This window comes from Tupaia chinensis, unplaced genomic scaffold (assembly GCF_000334495.1).
Source record: "Tupaia chinensis unplaced genomic scaffold, TupChi_1.0 Scaffold000661_1, whole genome shotgun sequence".
Classification (NCBI taxonomy): Eukaryota; Metazoa; Chordata; class Mammalia; order Scandentia; family Tupaiidae; genus Tupaia; species Tupaia belangeri.
The window spans coordinates 4,361,074-4,369,991 of record NW_006160183.1 but is presented as its reverse complement, the minus strand read 5'-3'; the positions used below and the strand labels follow the sequence as shown (position 1 = coordinate 4,369,991).

The following is an 8,918-nucleotide window of genomic DNA, read 5'->3' as shown; positions in this document are numbered from 1 at the left end:
AGTGTGGGGAGAAAGGCCTTGTGCACATCTGAGACACGGTCCAGGACCTCTGGCCATTAGAACTGGAAGGGACCACCTGTCCCTGTTTTATAGATGACTAAACTGAGGCCCAGCTGCCCCTTGCTCCCAGGGGTTCTCGAGGCACAGCCCACTTCCTCATGGGCTCTCTAAACAGACCCTGGCTCCTCCGCCCCTCCGCCCCTCCAGCTCCTCTGTCCACTCAGGTGGGCCAGCCTTACGCCAAGGGTGTGGGAGGCACCTGGGGATGCAGAAGCACAGGAGGGGAGCTGGCGTCTCCCCTGAGGCCTGCTCAGCCTTCTCCAGAAGAGTGAGCGATTCCACCTGAGCCATTGGCCCGCTCTGGTTCGTGTAAGGCCTCCCCAAAGCTCACGTTAAACCAGTGTCATGGGATTAACAGGGTGAAAACTTGTTCCAGTTATGGTGTTGAAGGGGGCACTGTTGGGAAAAGATTAGTGCTTGGTGGTTAGGGCGGGGCCTCCAGGACGGAGGCCTGGTGTGTTCGTAAGCAGAGGAAATGAGGCAGGCAGAGGCCGTGTGGACGTGGCCTCTCTGCTCAGAGCTCTGCCTCCACCCTGTGTGATGCCTCTGGGCCTTCCACATGGCCAGATCTGTGAATCTACAAACTACTATCTGTTTCAAAGTCACCCGGCCTCAGGGGTTTCTGTTGGCAACACGGTGGACTAAGACAGCCCCTTCTTGGCCTCTATGTTAATCCCACGTCTAAGGACTCATTTCATTCCAGGCTTCTCAACCTGGGCACCATTGACGTATTGGGTGGATAGGCCTTTGCTGCTGGGAGCCGACCTGTGCCTTATGGAAAGCGTACAACACCCCTGACCTCTACCCACGAGAAGCCAGTAGCATCTCCTCCCACAAGCTGTGACATGCAGATTACCTCTAGACGTTGACAAATGTCCCCTGGGGGCAAACTGTGCCCAGTAATAATGAACACGTGTGGGCTGGCCCTGGGTCTTGCCAGGAGTGCAGGGAAGTGACTAGGGGAGTAAAGGTACCCAGGACAAAGCCGCACACCCCAGGAGATCCTGCAAAACTCTAAGGCCAGGAAAATCCGACCGGGCTCCATCAGAGCCAGTGGGAAGGGCCTAGGGAGGGGGAGGCTGGGAGACCTTCCTGAGGGGATAGGATGCACTTCAGCCTGGGTGTGTCTGCCCCCCACAGCTGCCCCGTACCCCCTCTCTGGCAGATCCTGGAGCGCAGGGAGAGGAAGACAATGGCAGAGAGAGGGTGAGGAGGGAATGAGCTCCTGAGCTCCTGGGGGGCAGGTCAGGGGCTTGTTTCCCCATGAATCCCCAGCACCTCGCACAGATGCAGGCTAAGGCAATGCCCCATAATGGAGCTGCTGCTGATGTGGAGGGAACAGCTGATGGGGGAGGAAGGCGGGGTGGGCCCCGGGGGCTGCAGCACCATCCCCTGATGCTGAGGGTGATGGTGAGAAGCCCACCCAGGAAGCAAAGGGTGCAGGAGGCAGTCCTCACCGAGGGGTAGCTGCTGAGCCTGGGCCAGACCACCCATGCTGCCCACTTTCTGGAAAAGTTGCCAGGGCTCATGGGAGAAGAAAGGGCTTGGTCTAGGCAGCTCCCCTCTCAGATCGACGCCCCAGCTCCCCGCCCCTAGTCCGGGTTCGCTAGAGCAGGGGTGACTACCTCCCAGTGGGCACTGAGGGGACAGGCCAGCGTGGGGCTGGTGCTGCCCACAGGGAGCTTCTGGCTGGCTTGCCAGCAGGGGGCGCTGTGGACTCAGGCACCGGTTCTGGCAGCTGGAACCGGGCCTCACTGGTGCTCCTCCTGTGGGATCTCCCACCTCTTCCACGCCAGGCTTGCCCGCCTTGCACACAGCAGGGCCTCCACCTCCCCACAAACTCCCAGCCTAACCCCATTGCTCTTCCACTGCCCTGGTGAGGAAGACGCCATCATTAGACCCGTTTTGCAGATGAGGAGACTGAGGTCACACAGATGAGAAAAAAGAGCAGGAGGGGCAGCAGCGGGGCAGCAGCAGGGCAGCGTGCTGGAGGACCACGGTTCATGACAGTGCCAGTTCAGCTTCTCACTCCCTGTGAGGGGACAAGCTTTGGGGCCTTGTTTGAGGCCTTGGGGTCCTGCAGTTGCAGGCGGGGAGGAGCTCATGGCTCCCGCCCAGTTCCCAGGTTGAGAACAACTCTGACCCTGGACATCACAGCCCTCAGGGACAGCACTGGGTGCTGGCAGGAAGTGCTGGCTCAGGGACAGAGTCCTTGCTCAAGCCATGTCTGGCTGGAGAGACAGAAAGGAGAAGAGCGTGAGCAGGGCACGGGGGAGGGCTGTGCTGGGGAGCCCCGGGGTTCTGGCTGACATGCCTTCTCCCTGTCCTCATAACTCACAGGGACAGAGGACACATGGGAGCACTTGCAGCCCACTCGTGGTGTACCAGGCTCTGCGTCAGGGCCTTGGCAGGCTCAGCTGCCCGTCCTGGGAAGCAGGTAATGTTATTATCCCATTGGACAGAAGAAGAAAGGGAGGCTCAGAGAGATAAAGTCACTTATCAGAGGTCTCCAGCGGGAACCAGCACAAGCGGCCCCGCCCAGGTCGGCCTGGCTCTTACCCACCATGGCGGAGAGAGGATGAGGGCCCATCTGTGGCCGGGGTGGGCCTGAGTCTGTAGCTAGCAAGACACCACAGGGAGGGGTCTGTCCTGTGAGATGGACAGGGTAGAATGTCCGAGGAGGAAGCAGTCTACCTCTAGTCAGGGAGGCCTCCTAGAGGAGGAGGCTCTCCAGCTTGATGGGAAGGGAAAGCTTTTCTGGCAGCCTGAACACACGTAGGGAAGCAGCGTGGGCCCACTTTCTAACATGCACGTGACCCGCCTGTGTCCTGCAGTGCTGAGCATCAGGCTGGAAAGGCAGGCAGTGGGCACCGCCAGGAGGGAGTAAGGAGATGTCAACATATCAGAAAAGAGCCCCCTGACAGCCATGTGGAGGGTGGCCGAGGAGGTCCAACTGCCTTCACTGAAAGATGAAAACCTTGAGGGTCGGCAGGTGGCATGGTGGGTGGGGCACTGAACTCCCACATGGCTGACCGCAGCTTGCGGCCTGGACCTGGCAGCTTGATTTCTCACTTTCCATCTCTGTCTCTCTCTCTCTGTCTCTCTGGTCAAATTAAAAAATAATGAATAAAATGGGGGCCAGCAGGTAGTATGGTGGTTAAAGGCGCTGGATTCTCACATGGCCGACCACAGTTTGAGTCCCAGGCCTGGTGGCTTGCTTTCTCGCTTTCCCTTTCTCTCTCTCTCTCTCTCTCTCTTTGTCTCTATCTGGTCGAATGGAAAAATAACAAATGGAATTAAATAAATAATTCTTTTTTAAAAAAATAATGAATAAAATTGAGTAGACAAGTCTTTAAAAAGATAAAAGAAAGATGAGGACCTAAACTATTGGGTTATTGGCAAAGTCATGATGCATTTTGCACAGAAAAACACGTCATGACTTCCCCAACAACCTAATGTCATAGAAACTGAGACCATAGAGGAGGCAGGGAAGAGGAGATGAAGACTCAAGATACCAGCGTGTTCGAGTCCACCAGAGGAGCCGGCTAATCAGCCGCAGTGGACAGGAGGCAGTGGTCAGGGATGACTCAGCCTCCGCTGGGGGATGGGCAGCGGGACCAGGAACTAACCTAGCACCAAGTGGAAGAACAGGCTGGTGAGAGAAAGATAACAAGGGATAAAGAGTTGGAGGTGAGCTTTTGCCTCAGGGCTGAAGGGGACAAGGGCCCAAACTACAGTGGAAGTCAGCCCATCCTCTCCAGCTGAGCAGGGTGACTAGAATTTGAACTCTATCTGCAACCAAGGAGGAAAGTAAGGCCTATCACCCTCGAGACTTGGCTAGTTTATGTTCTAGAACTTGGGAAAAGATCCAGAGGTCTGAGCAGACCACAAGCCAAGCTCAGCAATGGTGCCCGTCACTCTCAAGGAGCACTTACGAGAAGTCAGTTCAGTACTGAGGGAGCCTAAGACCAGGGATCTGAGACCATAAATCACTGAGGTGGGGCCTCTTCCCTAAGGCCCCCTGCGCTCCTGTACAGGCCCCCGGCCCGTCTGCTGGCTAGTGCCCACTCCAGCACTCCCACATGTGCTAGCTCAATGACTCCTCCATCATCCTCCATGACAGTGAGGGAACAGGGGGACCAGGGGGGGCTGAGCCCAGGCACACTCCTCAGGCCTCTCTCCAGAGCCTGCCCCTCCCTACTTGGAACAGCACCCGCAGCGTTCCAGGACCCCGAGCGGGCCGGCGTGTGCAGAGTGGCACGGCGGACTCGCCTTTCTCACGGGATGGGAGGGGTGCTATCTGCTCTCAGGACGTGCTCATGAGCCACTGAGGTAAGAGCTGTGACCTCAATCAGGCTTTTTGGTTTTTGTATTTTTCTTGCTTTTCTTTGTTCTCTAAAGGGTTTTAGTCAACTCACTAGAGTAAAAGTGACAGGTATGTAGAAACGGTCTCTTCCTGGCCTCTGGCAGCAACGTAAGGAGCTATCTCCTGGGGTCACAGAGGATGCTGGGCAGATCTGAGCTGGCTCTCCCCCTGCCCAGCCCCATCCACTGCCCTTCACTGCCTCCCTCACGTGCCAGGACAGGGCAACCTCCCAGCATGCCCCAGGGTCAGCCCTAGCGAACCTCTCCCCAGGGCTACTCGGCCTCGCCCCTGCACTGTCCAGCTCAGATGGGGGTGGGGTGGGGGCAGAGAACAGTGCAGGGAGAGGAACAGAGCCCCTGCCTTCTCATCCCACCTGGCTGCAGAGCAGGGGACCAAGGCAGGTGAAATGGGACAACACCTACCTCTGTCACCTATGTCACTACTCTACTGACCCGATGGCATCTCCTAGGTGCCACCAACAATGGATCAGCACCAAGAAGGGTAACAAAGGGAGGGCTGGGTGGGGAGGCTACAGAGAAGGCCTGGCCTCAGCTCCCTGGAGGCTGCCCAGGATGTAGAGGCAGAGAAGGAAGGCTGGGTGCCAGGCAGGGTGGCTGCACAGAGAGGTGGCAGAAGGCCAGCAGGGCAGCACATCTGAGCAGGGACCCAAAGGTCATGGTGGAGCCTGCAGGCAGCTCTAGCGCCCTGTGCTAGACAGAACTTAGAGCACAGGCCTGGGTCAGGGGCCAGACAGTGGGTGGTGCAGCAGTGAAACCGGATGCTCTGCGAGGTAGTCCCACATGGACGGTTCCAGGTTCAAGTTCAGAGACTCCCTGAGTACGCGAAGCACGTGCTTGCCCGAGACCCAGGGCTGCTGAAGCCTGAGGTGGTTGTGGCATTGGGGCCCTGTTGGGGTACTGTCTCTCTGTCTTTGTCTTCTCTCTCTCTCTTTTATGGAAGAAATCATTTTTAAAAATAACAAAAAGCCCAGGTCAGCGGAGGATGTGCCATCCGAGGTCACAACTAGACACACCTTGGCCTACGTGAAGCTCTCGTCCCAGAGGAGCCCCTTCTGAACAGAGGAGGGGGAGGGTGCAGGAGGGTGGGAAAGTGTCTCTCAGGACTGGGCTCCAGAGGGCATGTCCTGGGAGGTAAACTGAGGATCCTGTTTGGCAAAGCAAGAAACTAGGCCAAACCCCTTGGGGCTAGAGGCCAAGGACCTGAAGGTCCCCATTTACCTGCCCTAGCAGCTTCTGCCAAGAGACCTGCACCGCCTTCCCTTCCAGGATCTGCCGGCTGGAGGCTGCAGTGCCGAGAAGGAGGCAGAGGCGTGGTGATGTCAGCCAGCGGATTAAGTAAGCAGTAAGCGGAGGCGTGATAACATCGAGGAGTGAGGCTCGCCATGGGCAAGGTGACTCACCGACCCAGAGTACAGGGCGACTGTTGTGGTGCCCAGCCTGTGGGCCTGGGAGGAGGAAGGGGCCGGGCTACTGCAGCAGGGCCACGCTCCTCCCCAGCCCCTGCTCAGAACATGGTGTCCCCCACCTCCAGAGCGCGCAGGCCACCAGCTCAGGAAACAACCCTCCCTCCCACCGCAGCGATTATCTTTGTCCACAGCGTTTGGTGTGTCTGTGGGGCGTGCCGGGTGATTTCCCTGCCCGCGTCCCGCCGGCACTCCAGGTACCGGAGATTGTGAACAGCACAACAGTTCCTCCCCCCTCCCTGGACAACCGTCTGCGGAGACAGTACCGGATGGCAAACTGCTAACCGCAACCACGTGGTGTCCTCGTGGAGGGTACAGCCTGTTCCTCTTGCCACATGCACCTGTAGTCCTGCCCCTACTCTGCCGCCCTCATCCCCAGGGGCCCTGGTGAGGTGATTAAACATCATTCTGTCCGGAGGCTCCCCAGGGATGCCACGTACAGTCATCCACTAAAAACTACAACTGGAGGGGGCACCACTCAGCCGCGGCCTATGTGCCAGACCACATGGCCGTCCGGGGTGGCCCTGCTCCTTCTCGTTCTAAGTGACTTCTCCTTCCCCTCCTCCACCTAGAATGATCTATTTGGCTTGCTCGTCTTCACACCAAACTTTCCCCTACTTGTGCGTCTTCCTTTACCACTGACCCTTCTCATTCATCCGTTCACCACGCAGAAAGTGGTTGAGTATGTGCCAGGCACTGCTCTCGGCCCTGGGAACAAGACAGGCCTTCCCTGAGCTCGGGGGCTCACTAGCTGAGGGGGATGGAAGATGAGTAAGTCCTTGGGGGCCCCAGCTGCCTGGTGCCAACGGTAGCACCCTGCGTGGCAATGCCGGAGCCATGTGGCCCAGCGAGGTGTCCATCTGGGTTGACCTGAAACACGGGATGCCCGCGTGAACACCTGTGATTCTGGCTGGCTAGAGTGGGGTGGGGAATCCCAGCACGCTGGGACCTTGTTGGAGGTGTCTGTCATGGTCTCTCATTATGAAAAGAAATAGAATAAATTGTAAAAAACATCTAATAATTTGATGTGTAAAACTGCAAATAACATGCCATGAAAGAAAAATAAAAGCCGGGCTGGGGTAGAGGGTAACAGGGTCCCCCCCGTTCATCTGGCACTGTCCAGAGAGGCTTCTCTCCCAGAGTGGTCTCTGAGCAGAGACCTAGAGACAGGGAAGGAGTTCGGCTTCCCAGCAGAGCCCCTCCCATCAGGCCAAAGAAAGTTCTGTCACCCAGCTGGTGTCTGCCAGGAGCCTGTGGCGTGGCCCGGGGCACTCACTTCCCAGACTGGGTGTCCATTTCCTCCTTGAGTGAGCTCCTAGCACCAGCTCACCCACCTGTAGGCAGGAGGAACTCTGTGTCCGAAGTTCCAGCTCAACCGCCTACAGCTGTGTGAGCTCAGCGAGGCACTGAGCCTCTTGGAGCCGGTGCCAGGGTGTTGTGGAGGGTTAAAGGAGGCTGTGGATGTGAAACCGCATGGCCTATCGTAGGTGCTTCATAGATAATTTTCTAGAGAGAGATGGGCGGCAAGGGTGAAGAGGTGCCTTTCATAAAAAGGACCTGGCGAGGGGAAGGCCGACTCTGAGACGAGTCCGGGCTGCCCGGGTCTGCTGCAGAGTAGCCACGGGAGTCGCGCTTCTGCTATCCAGGCCTCCGGAGGTGGCGGGGCCATGCTGTCCCCACTGACATCAGCGGGGTGGGGAGCAGGAACTGTGGTGCAGGCCCTGGAACTGTCACACCACGGCCCAGCTCTCAACTTCCTCTGGGGCCTGGCTGTGCACAGCCCCTCCTCCCTTCCTTCCTTCTTCATTCAGGCTCTGTTTTGGGTGATCACTCAGCACCCCAAGAGAGCAGGGGGAAGGGTAACTGGGGCCCAACCTGGTCAGCGAGTTTCTCCTGGACCTGACAGGACTGTGTGCCAGACCCTGCTGGGAACCTCAGAGCAGCGGGCAGGTGCCCTCCCACCAGGGCCACAGCAGCAATAAGAGATGGCTCTGGTTGGCTTCATGGGCACTGTTCACCCACGACCTCACTTGACATTAACCCTGTGACAAGGGAGTTTTTACCCCCTGTCAAACTAGAGGAAACTGAGGCTGCAGGAAGCAGCAGCCGTGGGGCTTCAGGCAATAGGTTCTTGGGCATCTTTCCTGCAGGGGTGGAGCCTTGCAGGGCAGAGGGGACTTGCAGAGGCAAGAGAAGCCAGGGGGGTCAGCCTCCAGCCTGCCCACCTGCTCCCTTAGAGTCCCTAAGGCGGCCAGGACTGTGGGGCTCAGGAGACCTGGGCTGCAAAGCCTGATAAAGGCCGTCCTCAGGCCCCCCTGGCTCTGCCGACCTCCCTGCACAGAGGTGCTATGCTTTGCGTGTACAGACCCGTGTGCCCTTCCAGTAGCTCTGCAAGGGAGCAAACGGGCACAAGTCAGGGGGCTTGCCTAAGCACATGCAAAGCTGGCATGAAGTCCAACGCCTAGTTTTGAGTAGAAGCCCACAAGGAAAGGCAACAGTGATGGAGTTAAGTGTGGGGCCGGGCCTGGCAGGTTTCCAGTCAGGGAACCAGCTAGTGCCCCAGGACCACAGGCACAGATGACTCCACCCTGCCGAGGCCTAAAGGTAGCACCCATCCCAGGGGGATGTGGTTTTGACACGAGAAGGCAAACGAGAGCTGCACTTCCCCCAAAGGTAAGAACTAACTGAAGAAGCCAGGGCCCGTGCATAGGGCACAAAGCACAAGCAGTGACGGTGGGTGACGATGACGTTCAGCCACAACGGAGGGAGCCCACTCCACTTTCCCTGCCTCCTGTCTCCCTCCCCAGCTGTGCAGAGAGGTGCACAGCTCCTGTGCATGAGGTCTGACAGCCAGCCTGGGGCCACCTCTGTCCCTCTGTCTATGCACACATGTGTGTGTGAGCATGTATGTGGGGGGTGGGGAGGGAAGGTGTTCTGCTTTTGCTGCAGCCGCAGAGGACAGGATGCCCTGACTCTAACCTGCACCTCTGGGGCCTCAAACCACAGCCA

At 58.0% G+C, this 8,918-nt stretch overlaps 1 long non-coding RNA gene across 1 annotated transcript; it reads left to right on the top strand.

Annotated features, from left to right (window-relative positions):
* Nucleotides 1–2,345: 2,345 nt before the first annotated feature.
* LOC114009906 (uncharacterized) lies at nt 2,346–6,922 on the top strand. Its single transcript, XR_003551299.1, has 2 exons — nt 2,346–2,497; nt 5,713–6,922. It is a non-coding gene; the product is annotated as an uncharacterized LOC114009906 (long non-coding RNA).
* Nucleotides 6,923–8,918: the final 1,996 nt, after the last annotated feature.